Source organism: Ambystoma mexicanum, chromosome 3p (assembly GCF_040938575.1).
Source record: "Ambystoma mexicanum isolate Mex_15411 chromosome 3p, UKY_AmexF1_1, whole genome shotgun sequence".
NCBI classification, from domain to species: Eukaryota; Metazoa; Chordata; class Amphibia; order Caudata; family Ambystomatidae; genus Ambystoma; species Ambystoma mexicanum.
Window position 1 is genome coordinate 300,683,292 of NC_090925.1, and position 19,502 is coordinate 300,702,793.

The window sequence follows — 19,502 nt, forward strand, 5'->3', positions numbered from 1 at the left end:
TCTGGCTGCTCAAACTCTGGATCAGTGTATTTGCCATCACTGAAGAGCACGTACTTGGGGAAGTACTCGTGTTCAGAATCTCCTACGCCCTCCTTTACCTATTGTCCTTGGGCAAATGCAAGGGCACTCATTTTAGATGTGCAGCATGCATCCAGTTCTTTTTTCCATCCACTCAAATAGCCATTTAAGTGGACAGTAGTACCAGATAGGGTCCTTTCCAATGAGCAGCAAGACTGGATTTTTGCTTGAAGTCCTTTATTACCACGTAGTCCCCAGGTCGAATGTGGTGACCAGAGCACACATATCTATCGGGCAGTGCTGCACGAACCTGTTGGTGAATCAAACGCACATTTTGAGTAAACTGGTCACGATCAACCAACAAGGGGTATTCAATGTGGGACAGTTTCTTTAGTCTGGGTGCGTTCCATACATTAGTAGGTCTCCCCATCACTATCTCATAGGAAGAAAGGCCGTTTTTGCTTTAGCTGTGGTTCTCATGGACAAATGAGCTAGGGGTAGGGCATCGGGCCATATCAGTTTACCATGGGCACACACCTTTTCTAGCTTGTTCTTAAGTATTCCGTTGTGATGTTTTTTCACACCCGCCAATTGGGGGTGCCGGGCCGAGTGGAATTTCTTTTTGATCTTTAACCCATCACACACTTGTTGTATTATGGCGGCAATGAAATGAGGCATGTTGTCGAACCTGATTACTGTAGGTAACCCAAATCTAGAGAACTACTCTTTGATCAAGCGGTCGACATAGCAGTATTATCTTTCAGAGGGAAGGTCTTGACCCATTTGCTAAATGCACATATAACTACTAGCACATATTTGTAATTTGGCATTGTTCCATTTCAATGAAATCAAAATGTATTGCTTGGAATGGCATGGAAGGTGGTCCAAAGCTACCCTTCAGTATTGGCGTTCCCTTCCCAATGTTTGGGGATGTTGTCATTCCTCCATTCTGGGTCTAAATGTTTACAAATGCCTTTCACACTAATGTGAGCTGGCCCATGTGCCATGGTAACTACGGCTAGTACATAAACGTTGGGTAACATCCATCTCTGGTCCAGAACCCCATTGTTTAATTTCTTCTGCCGTGGCCTCAGCCTGAATTTCTTTCACACTCCTAATGCCCTCTTCCATCATCCCACTTTCAGCGACCCACCTGGCAGTTCCTAATACATACATTGCTGATTGTATACCTGTGGCAGTCTGCTGAGCTATTTTGTCTGCAAATGCATTCCCTTTCCCAATATCATCAGTAATTCTCTGGTGTGCTGCACATTTCATTATGGCCAGTTGTTTAGGAAAAGCCAATGCTGACAATAGTTGCACTATCAAGGGACCGTTTTGATTCTTAGTGCCATGGGATGTTAAAAATCCCCTCTCGGCCCATAGTCTCTCAAAGTTGTGAGCTACTCCAAAGGTGTACTGGCTGTCAGTATAAATATTTACTTTAAGCCCTTGGGATATCTCACGATCTCTAGTCAAAGTGATTATTTCTGTAGAGGAATTCTGCTTTCAACAATAGTGTCTAAGATGGTGATTGCATAGGCAGTGGTAGAAGTGCCGTCTGGAAGTTTAAAACAAGAACCATCACCAAATATGTCCCCATCTGGGGATGGCAAGGGTGTGTCACTCAAATAAATCCTCCCTTTTGTGTCTTGTTCAGTGACATAGAGACAATCATGATTGGTGCATTAGTAATGTTCTCATCTAGAGGAGGTAAAAGTTTGGCCGGATTCAAAGAATTGCATCTCTTCATTTTGATGTGGGGTTCAAATAGAATTAGCTTGTATCTCGTGAGCCAGGCAGATGTGAGATGCTGAGTTTGCATTCTATTCAGTAGTGCATCTACCGAGTGATGCCCCATCATGGTTAAGGAGGGACCCAAAACCATGCCTTCAGTTTGTTTTACTGAGGCAGCCGCAGCAGCCTTGAGACATTTTGGCAAAGCGCATGCAACAGGGTCTAACATGGAGGAAAAATAGGCAAATGGCCTGTTCTTTCCTTCATGTTCCTGTTTCAAAACAGCAAAAGCACAACCATCTTTTTCATGCACAAATAAGACAAATTCTTTAGCATAATTTTATGTGCCCAATACTGGCGCGGAACATAAAGCAGTTTTGAGCAAATCAAAAGCTTCTTAACAAACTGTATCCCAAGGTAGAGGTAGAGAAAAAGGAAACATTTGGAATCCATTGCCTGCAATAGGAAGCCCTACCAATAATAGCCCTAACCTCTTTCTGAGTATTTGGCCATGTCAGAGATAGTTTGCATCCTTTCAGGTGCAGGCACATACACTCCTTTGACAGGAGGTGACCTAAATAGGCGACCTCCTGTTGACAATACTGGAATTTCTTTAAATATCCCTTATGTCCATTGTCAGCTAGATGTTTTAACAACAATATGGTACAATACTGGAATTTCTTTAAAGATGCCTGATGTCCGTTGTCATCTAGATGTTTCGACAACAATATGGTACCATCCTTATAAGCGCTCTCTGAATCTGCAGCGATAAGCACGTCATCTATATACTGTATTAGCGGGCAAGAGGAAGGTAATTCAAGCGCATCTATTTATTCATTGAGAGCCCTACTGTAAATGCGAGGGCTTTCAGTGCACCCCTATGGGATTCTGGTGAAAGTAAAGGAACGTCCCTCAAGAGTAAAGACAAACAAATATCTGCTATCTGGGTATGCTAAAAAATGCTGTTTTCAGGTCTATTTCTGAAAAATCGGTAGCCTGCGCAGGGATCATGTTTAGAATGGTAGTGATGTCAGGAACAATGGGAAACTGGGGCGAAACAACCTTATTTATAGCTCTCAAATCAATAACAAAATGGTATGGTAATGCATTGTTACCTTTCTTTTAAACAGGCAAAATAAGGCTGTTGCATGTGCTATCAGAACTGTCTTCTATCACAACTTGATGTACGAGGTCATAGACAATACTTTTAACTGCTTGCTCTCCATCAAATGCAACTTTATATTGGGGAATGCTAGGCAATGTGACACCGGTTTTTAAAACTATGCGCACTGGTTCGACATCTAGAATTCCAACATCATTGTCATCAATTGCCCACAGATGTGTAGGTCCTTGGTGCAGCTCATGAATTGAGAGGTAGAATTCACCTGTGGAGAAATGGTCAAGTAAACTCTGTCTAGAGTCTAGAGAGCAATACATTACTGTGCATCATTTTTTCAATAAGTTTAGCCCCCGCAGTTTTTTACTGCAGTTGGTCGTTAACAAAAAGGGACACGAGTCAGTGAAAGGCCCCATAGAAATTGCTACCGGTTGGGAGAGTACCAAAGAAGCCTACTGATACATTTTGTTGCCCTGACAGGAGGATGTCTGGAAAATGTAAGTGGTCAATAGAGAATTTTTGGGCTCATGTGTCCACTAGAAAAGTGTGTGCCCTATACCCAACTTATGTAGGGTCCTTTCTGGTCTACGGGCATAGGGTTGGGTTCCAGATCCTGCTTCAGGCTGTCCTAGTGAAATAAAATACTGTCGGTTGTGTAATCTTCAGAATTATAAGTGTGGGTAGTGTTGTCGAAAATGTTTGCACCCCTAGTATTCTGGTGCCCATATTGATTACCCATGTTATTGTTGTATTGCTGGTTTTTGGAAAACTGACTTCTATTTGGCCCCTGCATACCATCGTTATGTGCTCTAGGCTTTCTACTAGACATCCCATTTACTTTCTGCTGGAGAATCGGAAACTGTGCCCTCCAATGGCCTTCTTGTTTACAATAGACACATTGGTTCACATTCACAGTTCCCATGTGTGGGGTGAACTGTCGTTTGGGTTGGGCATTTCCTCCTCTAGGTGCCCTTAGTATTTGCTGAAAAAACACCCTAGTTTTTAAAACAACCTTTTCTTTTCAATCATTTCCTTCTCACTGTTCACTCTATTCTCATAATACTGGGCCATACATAGAATCTCGGAGGGTGTCTTAGTTGGCCAGGTACTTTCTGAAGCTGTTATTTGTCACTGAATGTTGGGCAAAAGGCCACGTACACATTTATCAACAAACAATCTCTTCCCTGATTCAGTGCTTAAGTCTTGGACAGCAAATACTTGTTCAAATTGGTTAAAATATTCCATTGCCCATTCTGTCTTCCCCTGCAAGCAGGCAGTCCATTTATCCCACACAATCCTTGTCTCTGGTACTAGGGTTTTTAGTTTGGTCATGATACGGTTGGGTAATTGTAATATTGAATGGAGCGGTTTTTCTTCTGCCTTTCGGTCAGCATCCGCTCTTCCTAGGGTGGCCCGTGTATAGCCAAAGGTTGTGTCATCATCAACAGTTCTAATCTGTTTCCATAAATCTGGAGGTAGTACAACAGAAAAAAAAACAAATCTACTTCTCTCAGGGCTAACACGCCAGAATTTAAAAATAACTGTATTTCTATATAAACCCCAGTGTTTTTTTTTTAATAATATCGGGGATGGTTTGCTTGAGTATTTATTTCTACCCTAGAAAAGGGGATACATACAAATTGTGCAAGATGATGAGGCTCTGTAATTCTGTCTTGGTTGCAGTCGTCTGGATGGGGTTCCCTTTTAAGGGACACTAATAACGGAGGTATTGGTAATTGTGAGGTGGGATACTCAAATTGTTTATTTAATAGTAATGCTAAATCGAGGGGCAGTGAAGGTGGTGAAGTGTCCCCAGCAAACGTGCGTTTATATATTTGCATAACATCTGCTGCACAACACAATTTTCTTTTAAGACATTTGTTTTTTAAGTATTCAGCCATAACCTGCAACACTTTTTTCTGAATGGATGGGGACTATTGGGTGAAAGTGTCATGAATCTCTAAAGGAGAGATAGAGGCTTCTGAAATCCATCTATGAGTATCTTTAGTGATGAAGCATATTTCCTCATTGAGGGGTGGTACCCTTCTGGACATGTAGTGCATCTAATGTGGGGCGAGATCTATCTAGATATAATTCATGCAATTCATTTTTTAGAGAGATTAAGCTGGACACGTGCTGTAGTGCTTTTTCCAATGAAGTGAGGGTGCAAACTGAATAATTCAGTCACTGTAAGTCACCGGGTATCGCAATCAATATCAGTCAGTATCGGCCATAGCTGGGCAAGTGTCTCCCTCAGAAAAGACATGCAAAGAGCTGAAAGCAGCCTTTTCATCCCATTTTGACATATTGGCCCTAATTCCGAGTTTGGAGGTAAGTAACGTCCCTTACCGGCATGGCGCAAATAGCGTGTCTGTGCTGGCACCAGTCCACTAATAAAGGACTATTACGACTTTGCGGGCACAAGCTTTACGCCATGCCGGTAAGGTTCCTAGCGCCATGTCGCAAAAGGCTCCCAAACAGCCCTTACCGGCATCAAGCTGAGCGCAGATTACACTACCGACATAGTCCAATGCGTCACTAGCGGTGACCGTAAATAGTGGTCACTGCTAATAAGCGGAACCAGAAATAGCGTCATCGCACAGGAACGGGAAGGAGCATGGCAGCCATCTTTAAAAACACAATCCATTGCCACCCTCAGCACACAGGACCCCTGGGACACTGCTGATCTACTGAAAAGTAGTTCCTACAAGACAAGAATGCCGAAAGCTCTGAAGAAGGGATCTGCCCACCTCAGAAAGGAAAGATTTAATCAGGACGAGCTCCAGATGCTTGTGGACACTTTGCACGAGCATGCAGGCACAGTCTTCAGCAGTAACATGAGGAGAGAGGCAGTGCTGCATAAAAAAGAGATCTGGGCACTTGTTGCCCAGAAGCTTAGTGCAGTGGGCAACACACCCCGCACAGTGAAAGACAGCCGTACGCGGTGGGACGATCTGCGCCTAAGGGTGCGCAACATATTATCGCTCAATGGCACCCAGGCCATGGAAACCGGAGGAGGACCTAGTTCACCCATAAAGCTCAACCTGTGGGAGGACACATGTGCAAGCATAATTGGGTCAGAATCCATAGAAGGCGTAGGCGAGATGGAGTGTGTCACCACGACATCTGCTGATGGAGGTGAGTGTCCAAAGTAAACACTGCTAAGCCAAATCTGATGAAAGTCAATGCCAATGTCTGTCCAAAGAGTCACGCCATGGTCGGCCACAAACACACTCCCTGTAAAGTAGGCCGAAGCAAGTGAGACACATGCTGATGCCTGCTGCAAGGCAATATCGTTCATGACACATACCACACAAAGTAGGAAATTCCACGAGGCACACAGCGTGCATGACCAAAATAGTGAGCATATCAGACAGCACTGTTCCTGGCCACCATGAGTGACATCGACATATGGCTGCATCTATCACACATGTATGAAATGACGTGCCCTTCCCAACACAAATGCCTATTACCCACAATTGTGTGGATGAGCAATGGTCCCAATGTATGTATGATGCCTATCCAAACATCACTCATGCCGTCCCTCTCTTCCACCCCCAAAGGCAGTGAGCATGACAGCGAAGTGCAGGACACCACCTCTGCACAGGCCAAACCTAGTAAGAGGTCCCAGGCGGACCACAACCGTCCGTCAACCTCCAGGGGACAAGCCAGGGGGTGCTGTGTCCCTGCAACCAAGCCACCGCAGGTACACATTACACCTGTACCACCAAGGCCCGTGGAGGGCACAGCACCACCATCCCCCCACCCACTGTCATGCCTGGAGACACCTGTGAGACACCCCATTCGGAGGAGTCCAGTGTGGCTGGGGAGGTGGCTGCTACGGCACCCCTCACAGTGGATGACAGCCAGGAGGACATCTGGGTCACCATGGAGGATGATATAATGGATGTGGTCCATACCCCAACCCAAATTGCATACCCCCAGGTATCAACGAGCAATACCGTGAACACCAACACCCCAGAGCAGTTTGGCCATGACCACACCAAGGGACATCTCAGTCCAGTATTCAGTGTTGGGGAGGAAGAGCAGGCTGGGCATGCCAGCCAGATTCCCAGCACACCCACAGGTGCAGCTGCAGGGCAACAGCGGGCTGACCTGCTCACTGCACTCATGAGCATTTGTACAGGACAACCGTCAGGACAGAGAGGAGTGGCGTACAGAGTTGTCAGCACTGGGCCGGTCCTTTACAAACAACACCAACTGCCTCTACAAGGAGGTCTCGGCCCTCCGACAGGTGCTAGGGCGCATCGCTGATGCCTTGGAGGCAGGTCATCCCGCCCCACAACCTCAGCAGGAGGCCACACCATCCTCCTGCAGTTCCACCCAAACCAGCCCACTCCGCAGGTCGGTCCATGCACTGCCCCGACGGGACATGCCACCCCCTGGCTCTGGGAGTGCCGAGTGAATGTTATGGCAGCCTCATTTCGGCTTTGTGGACTCAATGGGACTTGTGTGGGGGAGGTGTGGGGTGAGGGGAGGGGGATGAGGGTGTGTGGGGGAGTTGTGGGGGGAAGTGGTGGGGGGAGGGTGTGTGGGGGAGTTGTGGGGGAGGGGGAGTGGGGTGTGGGTGTTGGAGGGTCTTGTCACTTACGTACATATTGTTACATTCTCTTGTTTGAAAAAGAAAACCAGAGTGGACATTCATCAATGCGCATGTGTCATTTATTCATATACAGTGCATAGTGTACATGTACCCCAAGACCCAGTGCCCTCTGTCCAACGATCATGTCACTGTCTGCTGACATGTGTGTCAGAAATATTGTGCAATCACTTACTGGCTCACAGCACGTCTGTCCTGTGCATTGGCACCGTGATGATGTCCTGCCACATCTTCATCTTCCCCTTCATCTTCATCAGGTGATATCAGTTCAATGTCAGGGGGCAGGGGCATGTTCCAGCGGATGCACATATTGTGCAGCATTACACATGCCATGATGATCTTGGCCACCTACTCATGCCCGTAGGCGAGTGCCCCACCCGACCGGCTGAGGCAGTGAAATCGTGCCTTCAACAGGCCAAAGATCTGCTCGTTGACCACACGGGTATGGGTATGGGAACGATTATAGTCCTCCTCGTGCCTGTTCTGTGGATTTCAGACAGAGGTGAGGAGCCACAGCTTCAAGGCATAGCCACTACCACCTGTATGAGAGGAATATGAAGGTAAATGTCAGGGAAATCATGAAGGACAGCTGTATTAGTCACACATGCCTGCAGGTTATCGTTGCCCACATGCAAATGTCCCTGGATGCATTGCCGCCATTTTCTGTCTCTCCATGTGTCCTGTGCCACGGTCTAATGGTGTGTGTTTCATCTTCAAGATGATGGTGTGCACTGACGTCTAGTTGCACATGCATGGTGTATGCATACAGCTGTGTTAGTGTCAAAATAGTGAGGTGTGTCCTGTGAGATTTGGCAGTAGTCTGTGCAATATTGGGCAATCAGCATTGGCATTCCCATGGTGACATGCAGCACTCCTATGATTGTGCCGGCCCTGTGCCGGCCAGTGGATTCCCTAGTAGGTTCAGTATGATGCACTCCCAGGGATGCTTGTTTTGTGTGGTGATATGCTGGAGACAGCAACATGGTGCATATGCACTACATGGTGCAGGATGGCATTACGGAGGGTCAGGGTCAGATATTGGGTGGTTTCCTGTTAGTCATGTCATGATAGGTGTGGACCTTACTTCATTCATATGTGATTTGTGTGTCTTGTACGGTATGTGATGGTTTGGGGCACAATGTTTGGTGATGTGCCCATCGTGTAGTCACATCAACATTGGCAGCATGGTGGTGTGTGCATCTCTCCCCCCTTTTCAATGCCATGTGCCAGTCCTGCTACTTACCAAGCAGCCAGGCACGTCGTCCAGCATGTCGCTCCATGAAGCGTGGTAGCGTGGAGTTCCGCAGGATCAAAGAGTCATGAGTTGATCCGGGATATCGGGCACAACAATGTGTGATGATCTTGCTGGCGTTGCATACCATCTGTACATTGATGGAGTGGTATTGCTTGCGAGTGCAGTACACCACCTCCATGGCATGCGGGACCACCAACTCCACGTGGGTGCAGTCGAGGGCACCTACACAATTTGGCATGCTTGCCAGTGCATGGAAGGTAACTTTTGTATCAAATATCTCCAGGGAAGTCCGTGGTAGGGATATGTAGTCCCTTGTGTACTTGAGGAGGGCATCCAGCAATTGGTTCAGAATCCGGGAAAATAAGGGTTGTGATATGCCATGTATGTGCCCCACTGTGTGCTGGTAGGTGCTTGTGGCAAGGAAGCGGAGCACAGACACTACCTTCCGTGGAGTCGGGGTGGCAGTGCGTATTTCAATGAGGCTCACTATGTCAGCGTGTATCAGGCCCACTATGGTGGTGATGGTGTCCCGGTCCAGACGGTACAGAGTGTGGATCTGCTCAGGGGTTAGGTTGAAGAGAGTGGCTCTGATGTGAGGGATTGGGGGCTGCCGGCGTGGTAACGGTGGCTGCACTGGTGGGGCAGGCTGGGCCTATCTCACCCTCCTTCTCCTCCTGTGTCTCCTCTGTGGGGGCGGCTGTTGTTGTTGTTGATGTTGTGGCAATGCAAGCAAGTCCTCGTTCTCCAGTAATGCTACTACTATTGGAATCATCTTGGTGTGGGAGGGGGTGTTGTGTGTGGGTGTGCTCCTTTTGTACTGGGCCTGACTCCATTGCCTCCACCTGTGCTGATTGTGTGCACCTGTGCTGATTGTGTGCACCTGTGGCAGTTGGGAACACTGCTCAGGGCTCTTTATGGCAGGTCGGCGATGCCGGTATTCACGGCATGCCAGTAGGTACTTTTTCCGACTTCATGAGGCCGTTATTTGCATGTCCGCTTCACTTGTGATCTACTCTGGTTTATGGCATGCCGCTAATGCCGGCATCATGGGTCGCGTGTGCGCGCCCAGATCGCTATTAACAGCATCGTACTTTACGGTGCCGTTATTAGTGGTCTGGTTGGTCAGAATAGCCCGTAGCGGTAACCGATTCCGGTAATCCTTTACCGGCATCGTTTTTCCCTTACCTACAAACTCAAAATGAGGGCCATAGTCTTCCACTTTTGATTCTAATTTTCCCTTTTCTCTCCTTGTGAGTGCGCTAGGAAGCACTGGCCTCTAGGCGCTGAAGGAGAGTGTATATTGCAGAAGAGGAGTATTTGAAGTGGCAGGAGAGGTCAGGGGTAATGTTTTAGGTGATTCCAGTGTGGAAGGGTGTGTGGGCCAAGACTCAGTGCGTGTGTCAGGATCTAGTGGCTGTGGCTGTACCAGCAGGGGGTGGTGGTGCTGAAGGAGGTGCTCGCCTCTCACTCAGAAGTTTGTCCATTAACTCATCAGATGTGTGCAAATCTTTTGATAGGTATATTTTATGTGCATCTAATTAGAAGTTCATATCCATCGCCCTATTATCCTCATCCTGCTTCTGCTGATCATGTGCTAAAGCCTTTTTTGTCTTGATAATGTGTCTGTGAGCGAATTTATCCCTAGCTTTGAGGCACTGGGTGGCTTCTTTGCACCAACCACTAACTGTATCAAAAGCTGCGGGTCTAGCCTTTTTCTGTAACAGCACTGATTCTAAGTGCTGTATTCTAATGAGTTCAAAAGCTACATCCTCGGCCACTGAAGATCTGCCACATGTATGGTCTGGCGGTGCCAAATACTGTTAAAAACTATTGCTCCTAACCCAAAGGTAATGTACATGTCGTACACATGGGGAACCCTCGGGAGGGGCGTGCTGTCCATATTCCAACCCAAGGGATGGTTTTCTATTGCAGCAGAGCACTGCCCAACATGTGTGCATCTTACCAAAACCAGGCATTTTACTTCACTGAAAAACGGTTTTACCTGGCAAAATATTTTGCAAAATATTTCTATATACAAACAGTTTGAAACAAACTCACCTGATTCAAAACAAAAAAAACAATCACCCATCAAATTAACCCCGTCATGGATGGTGGTCTCCTAACAAAGAGAAAACTCAGTTGCAGCTTACAGTTCGGGACTCTCGCCGAGATCACCTCTGGCCAAAGAGACATATGCAGATCATGAGCAGCAGCTACGAGAAACTCAGTCTTAGGTACTCACTGGTCCCCAGTCCATTTACTCTGTCATCGAAAAGTGATGGATCATCTTTGGGAGAGCCCAACATCCGGGGCGCCAATTTGTGAAACCAAAATCTGGTAGTGCAAACAAAGTCAGATAGAGCTATCACGAGTTATATACTAACAACTATTTATTTGCTTCAAGCAAACCCATGTTCATCTGAGAACAGCCATAGACAATTTGAGCAATTTACATTGCGGTTTGTTTGCCTTATATACAGTTCTGGTCTGCTGAGGTTGTCAGTTTCCAGACAGTTTATGGCTTCCTGCAGCGTATACATTTTCGGCGTAAAACATATATTTCTCATCAGTGTCATGTTTACACAAATTAACCTTTCACAAAGTTCAAACTGTTCCCAGCGCAAGGAGACGTGCCCGGCCAAGGTTCACTGTGCATCTATGGCTCGGTAGTTTGTTTATAATACCCCCTTCCTGGAATGCACAGAACATGTTATGCTTTCGGTAATTATTGGTACATATATTTAATGGACTGTGCAATTAGCTTGGGGAAACAGGAGATGGGAAGGCATATATTATCTCTTATCTAACTTGCACCGGGCTGTTCAAGGTTTGAGGCCTGCACAAATGCTGAGCTAATCGTTCCTTGCAAAACATGTTTTTCTGAAGAGTTCAGCACTTCATGCTGCGAACATTCTAAGCTGGAAAATGGGAGACACAAAATGGAGTCGGATGGTGAGCAACACAAATGAGATTTTAGACTAACCAACATGGATGCTGTTTCAAAACATATCAAAAATATTGTTTTCCATACATTTCCACATTTCCATCAAAAGATATTCAAGAAAATGTGTTCCCATGTGTAAAATGTAAAGACATCTTTTTTTCTTATTTAACAAAATAATACATAATAGATCCCTTTCCTGAGCTGACAACAGGCCACATGCTAGTCTTTTTAGGCTGAGACCTGGGCTGTTTATGACCCCTGAGAGGCCTTGTGGTCAGGGCACTAGTTCCTTGAAGTTCTGTTATTCAGAGCCATTTCTTGACCTAGCTCCCTGCCTATTGAGTGATTACAGCAACTCGGTGCCAGACTTCAGTTCTCTGTATGTGTATATTGTACCCCCATTAGAAGACCTGTGTGATGAAAGTTACAGATTGCTTGGGGAAGTCTACTGTGAGTACATATTTTGAGAATATATTGCTTGCATTTGTGTGGCATTTGTTTTGCTTGCACAGCCTAGTCTCAGAGTAAAAAGAGCATTAGGGACCCTTTGTGAATCTAGGCAGTGTCAAAAAGTGTGTCACCCAGCTTCAAACTCCTGAGTTTACACATGCTTGGGAAATACACCCCCGGCAATGTTACAGGAGTCAGAAACAATGCAATGCTGCTTTCTAGCCCATGTTGCAATTCATTTCCAAATATGAAATTTGTCACGATTTTATATTCCACATTGCTATATTATAACTGGTTCTTTAAACATGAGCACATTTAGAAACTGTTTGCATTGGCTCCTTTTGGTAGTTGGTAAAGATTTATACTTGAGGTCTCTGTATGTTTCTTAAAACAAAGCTGATTCTCAGACCTGTAAAGAAGAGAACACATACAATGCAGGCTCAAGTATGTATGTTTTTTTTTTTACTATATTTGACTATTCTCCTTTAATAAAGATTGCTTGATGTTTTTGATGGGGTGGTGAGGAAAGGTCCCAAACAGAAAGAGGCGTTCACACTGCACGCAGCATATTGGTGACTGGGGGAGCGCTTAGTTGGTGCAATGTTATCATTTTATATATATATCCAGCATAGTTAATGATAATGTGATATGTGTTACTTTAAGTGTTACTTTGTATTTAAGTTGATACATTTAAGAAAAAGATAAATTTCAAAATCACCAATTAAATATAATTACAATCTGGGTATGGTGTGCCACAAAGCACCTAGAAGCTAGGCAATGAGCTTCATAAATGCACATGCGAGAAAGGAGATTTGTCACGAAGGAACCACTGAGAAGAGGATGTTGTAATTTTAAAACATGCTTGCACCAACATACACACATGCAGTAAAGGAATATATATTGAAGACAGTTTGGGGTACATGCGTATGGTACAAATCTGTAAACTGTGTGTTTTCCACAGTTTAACCACACCCTGCAGCCTGGGGCTGTGCACAGTAGGCTCTGTGTAACTGGGCAAACTGTTTTTGCAGGGTTTGGAGGCCAAAAGAAAGGCAATGAGTAGCTGTGCCATTAACAGATGGTCAGCCAACTGGCTGGCCTGTGGTTTTAATGACTTAGCAGTTTCACAGAAAGGAGATACAATCTTTTAAGTGTATGGGAACTCATAGCTTATTGTTTAAGGGGATCCAGGCATATGTTCCAGGCTGAGTAATAAACCTGGGGTGAAGAGACGGCTGGGGCAGGATTGACTGATACTTTATGGGTTTCAATTGTATTCTCAGGATGTGCCAAAGGCCATGCTTGTTGAATTGGTAGTCATTTGATTATAGTGAAACAAGGATGTAAGTAAGTCGTGTGGGTAAGATAGCTACCACCAGTTCAAAGTAGAATTGTTTATTCTTCCCCTCCCCATATTGTTTGAAGTACTCTTGCAAACCATGTGCAATTACGTCTCGGTTAGAAGTTCTCAGGCCAGCTGAGACTTGTAATACATGATGTTTGTATGTGAATGTGTAACTATGTGATGATGTCATGACCTTCCACGGAAGGCTCCAGGAAAAGGTGTGCGCTACAAATATGATCTGAACATGGTAGATAATTGGGACCACTGAGAACAGGGAATTGGACAACATTGGATTTCTTTTGTATAGGTTTTGACCAATCATTGGTGGGGTTGTTTGTAATAAATTATATGGGAGTGTTTTAACTGTTGCAAAAATGTATATAATGTGTCAACTGTGGTTCAGGGAGACTCGGGTTAGTTTGACTCTACTGCTCCATCTAGCCCATCCTGGTCAAATGTACAATAAACTTGCTCTGTGTACAAACGTGCACTTGCTTCTTAAGTGGTGGGCTTGTTTTGGGTTAAGGTGATTAAAGGCCCATCCGTACATGTACATTTGGTGTCCCTGGGTGGGCCCCAGTATTTCTGAGATATTGAGGTTTTCCTGCCCTCACAACTCGCTTCTCTGCAGGGACCAGTCTTCCATGCACAGTGAAAAAAGACAGGTTTACAGGTAGCATATTGCTCAGAGGTCTGTCTGTTCCCTGGAGGTGTGGTACTGTGGTCCAGCTGTGCAGGTCAAATTGAAGCAGCACCACTCTGGATCACTTGTGGTTCACATAAGTGCACTTTTAGCGGTTAAAGCAAGTGGGTAATAAGGGTAAAATATTTTTTTCTTTCTTTGATTTAAGGAATTTTGTAAGTGTAGAATTGGAGTACATTTGTGGAGTTAGACAAGGTTTTGGGATTGAAAGGGTGAATGTTTTGAAGGATTGAGTCAACTTTTTATGCTGTAAATCCTTTGTATAGGGGTCATTACGAGTTTGGAGGCTATTAGCACCATGGCTTCCTCCAAACCTGTGTCCGGGTCCGTGGTGTCGGAATGGGGACTTACCAGGACATTCCGACACTTGCGGACCTGGTAAGTCCCCATTTCGAAAACCATTCCCCATTCCCATTCCCATTCGAGCTCCCATAGGGCTCAATGGGAATGGGGAAGGAGCTAATAACGGATTAGCTCCATGGTCCCTTAACGGGTCCCGCTAAGGGCGGCTGGTAAAACGGGTCCCGCTAAAGGACCTCGGAATGCGCAGTAGGGGGTTAACGGCACCAGCATCCTTACCGGTGCCGTTAACCCCCTACCACCGTACTCGTAATGACCCCCAATGTATGAGAAAGGCAGGAAGTCGCACACTGTTAAAGTCTCAGAGGAAGTACCGAAAAAGGTGGGTGCAGGAATTCCTTCTGTACTGTCCACATAACCTTTATCGCCCGCATAAGGGAATACAGACCCTGAGTTTGAACCTCCATTTTCTCCAGCCGCCACTACAGTGGTTGTGAGACGGACACAGGTAACGCCTACATCAGTTACAATTCCTAGAAAATGGGATTTTAAGGAAAGTGGAAGGGTAACTCCTTCAATGGTTACTGATGTAGAAAGGTTGAGAATGGAAAGAAGAAAGGGGATAACTCCACGGATTGCTAGTTTAGCTGAGAGATTGGTGCAGGGTACAAATCACCCTAATGTGCATGTACAATTAAATCGCCCAAGAAAAGCCACGTTGAATGTCATTCTAAACAAGGTTAAGTTACCACGGTGTGCCCTGTGATGAAATTAGAGCATTTACTATGGAAAATATACGGTGAAAGCTAACCCATAATGCCCACATTGTTGTGGAAAGCCTGATCTAAATCAGGTCTAGCTAGGTGAGGTGAGTGAAGGCAAGTCCTTGAATGTTCACAACAGAGAGAATACAACCTGCTAGGGAAGAAAGGCTTAAGTCGATCTTGTAAGGATAACAACTTTAAATCTCACACACAGATGACAGCAACAGCAAAGAACTCTGCCGAAAAGTAATACAATCAGAACCTTATAAAGAAAAACATTGTCATACATGATGCAATTACATAGGGTAAACTCCTGCCTGGCTGATTGGTGTGCACCTATACAGCATCAGCCTGCCCATAATGGATGCCAGGCCATTGGTTCCAGCCCAGTCTGTCCGTCTTCCTTCACGTGGGTGCTGTAGTGATCATCTTCTTCTCACATGGAAGGTCAGAAAACAAATTCATTATACTCCTACCATACAACTATTTTATCACTCATACTGTTCACTTGGCAGACCTTAAACTGGGCACAAGGGAAGATCCGGGGCACACACACATTTCACTCACTCCCCTCTGCGCCATCCGGCTCCAAGGTCTCCACCCTCATTTTGAACTATAATGTATCCCTACCAGCACCTTGCAAGACAAATCACACAATTGTTGCAGCATGTTGTGCCCTGTCCGTCCTCTTTGAACATCTCAGGACTTGTTACTTTGGTGGTCAAAGGGCACCTGGTGCCATGGAGGTCTTATGTTTTTGTCAGTTATATGGGCCATAACTTGTGGTCACCTGGGAATGGGCCGGGTCATGCTTTGGCCAGTGTGAGATAACATGCACACCAGGCGCCGGTCTGTGATCGCGGCCTTGTACGGCATATTCCTCTCTATCATCTTTGCCACACTGTTAGAACAATGAATAGGCGTTGTAGCAGTTGGGGGTGTGGGCTGTCCCCAAGGGAGCTTGGGCATGGCTGGAGAAATCCATCATCTCACAATGTGGGCCTAGTACATGCAATGCTGCATTTACCATGCAGGCCTTCCCTTCTACCTATGGTGACTAAGATCTACTCAAAATAGCAATACTCTGCGCACATTATGCTGGACTATGTGGATAGACTATATTTGGTTATATTGAAGTAGGGTCCTGTTAAACTGGGAGGTGGCCATCTCACCGCCACCCCCTCCCTACCCTCCCCTTGGCCCATCATAGTGCCTCAAATTCATCTTGCCTCACTCTAAAGCACCTAGGGGGTAAGTCGGTGCTGCCCCCTTCCCAACATTTCCCTATTATGTTACTTATACAGTAAAAAACTCTGCTATACTACCGGCGCCTCAGCTCCCACATCTCTGCTTCCACATATGGCTGACTTCCCTTTATTGGCACCCAGGCTCTACACACTGAGCGCAAACTCCTCCCCTATGTGCATACTCTTCAGCTGAGCAAGTCATATAGATGCATCCACCTCCCCTGCCAGATCCACCAACACCTCTGTGTTATTTACAAGATCAGGGGGTGGAGAAATAATATTGTGGTACAGATGATCAACTTCATCTCCATACATGATGAGAGCATTTCATGTTTAGGGCTACCTTGTGGGACATCAGTTTGTACTTCAACATTTTTTGTTTCATAAGCTGCTTTTGGAACCCCAATTGATACCATCATTCTTGCGCTATTGGGTGCCACATTGGCACAACATCGAAGAGCCAGTTGACAGGTGCAGAAAATAACCAGGATGATTGGCATTAATGTCTTCATGATCGCTCCGAGCCACGGCAGGGCCCAACTCAATGTCGAGGTAAACCATTCATTGTCCTGTACTCTTCTCGCCTTCTTTATGCGAACACCCAGCCCATGGACAGCTGCGATGATGTAAAATAATGATGCATTCTCCACATCATCTGGTGCACAAATGTGCAGCACGAATTGCCAAACGTTTTGCAAACCCCATATTCAATTGCTGTTAACATGTCCAACACATAGAGGTTTTGCATTCTCAAAAGTCTCAATGCGCACAGTTTAAACTTGATCACGTTGAACCCATTCTCTGTGTCTTTCGTGAGCTGGACCAGCTCCCATTTTATGATCAGCAACCATTTGGCATTTGCTGCGGGCTGCACTCCTGGCAAAAATAAAGATGCAAAAAAGGATTATGCTGAGCTGAAGGGCCTGTATCCTTCCGGTATTTCTGCAAGCTTCATAGAAGAGTCTTTGGATATGTAATTTGATGTTTTCATCCTGTGTGGTTGCTGGAATTGTCCTTTTCTTGGCAGGATGTGGAGCTCTTGTGTGGGCAACAGACCCTTATCTTCATTTACCACTGTGGGGAAACTAATTGGTCCCTCGGCAGGCAGTGCTCCCCCTTCACGAGTTCTTCTTGGATTACTAATAGCGCTGAGTACAATGAGGCCAGCGAACAAGAGCCCTTTCATGATGTTGAGAGGTGCAAGTAAACTTGTCGGCCACTGACCCATTAGTGATCCATCAATGCTGCTGTTTCTTTCTTGTCTGTGATCAAGAGAGCCTTATTGCAAAGTTTGATCGAGCCAACAAAAACTGTACCCTTGCTGTGGAAACAAAGTCAATATTCTTCTTTCTTGTGCACTCGCACCAGTTTTTCCATTGTTAGAATCCACTTCAACTTTGTGATATGCTCTGTCCAGATTTGCGCATAGAAATTTTCCACTAGTGCAATCCTGTGCTTTCTATATGTTATCAGTCCTTCTGCCAAGCAAGGTAGTGTGGCATCCTGCAGTTATTATTGACATGTGTATGCCCTTTCACAATCAGATATGCCAGTTCCACACACACACTGTACGAGATCTGGGCCCACCATTTACAGTTGCACACTATGTGTCTGGAACGTTCCTTATATTCTGAATTACGCAAGATGAACTAGGCATTGTGCCTCTATAATTGGGACTGCCTGCAGTACTAACACCTTGGGAGCCCCGACGTGTGTGGAATGAGTGAAAACACATAACAGCCTCCATTCACAGCGTTTCTCCCCACACCACTCATGTCAGAATACCATGAGTTGGTAAACTCGGGATGATGAATATCCTCAATCACTTCCAAACCCAGCCCTTGATACATGTCATACTTTCGTCGTACTTCTCTTTTTCATTATTCTATACCTGTTTTCAAGGAAGGCAGATCCACTAGTGCTATCAGAAATAACATTATATTTTTTCACATTGGTAGACAATCTCCTACTTGCTGAAAACAACATTTTCACTGCTTCCCCCTTACTTATTGTGCTTATTAAAGTCATTCAATGTGTTTCCATTATTATTGTTAGTGTTCACATTACTGGTAATATATGTAACTCCATTCATATTATTAACATGTATATGTACTGCCCCATTTGAATGATTTACAATCCTATTCCCATCCCCCCACCTTTATAGGATCTCCCCCATAACACCCTCCCCAATACAATTGCAACAGTACTATCAATATCACAAAGAGACCTATGATGATAACCTACCCCCAATAAAAAAACATAGGTCCATATTGTCTCACTCATGCATCATGCATCTATCTATACCTCGGGTCCCTACTTAACAAATTATTTACAGTAGTCATGCCTATCTTCTTCTTTCCTGCAATGAAAACACAGACACACAAGAGAACAAAAAGGAAACAACGTGCAAGATAAACTTTGCACACAAAGAAACGAGGAAAAGAGAGAGAGACAGAGAAAAAGAGAGAGATAGGAAGAAAAAGAAAGAGACAAAGGAAAGCAGAAAGAAAGGAGAAAGTGATCCTAAAAAAAGATACAGAGATAACTACTAAACTTCGGCCTGCTACCGGAATTTGCTACCACACATGTATCACCCCTGGTCAGGCCGGTGAGGTAGACGGGGTACAGGAACTGCTACCCCTTGTTTTAAGACAACTGATGTACCAGTGTACTTCCTGAAGGTGCCCCTGACTTTTAGAGCGAGGAGAGTACAAAACACTATCAACTGGAGGCTTCCAGCCATTTAGGATGAGTAGCAGTATCCTGGAGATAGATGGGGATGCAGATTATATTCTTACATCAATAATCAAGACAACACAAATAGTTAGGCAAAGTTTGTCTGTTTTAATGTCAAATATCTTAAAACAGGGAGTACAACGAACATCAGCAATCGCTCAAAACTCTGACTCTAACTACTTCATAAAAAGCTGGGGTTTTATACCCAAAAGTGGTCATCACTGACGTGATTACCTGCGTCATTACCAACGTGATGTTACACTAA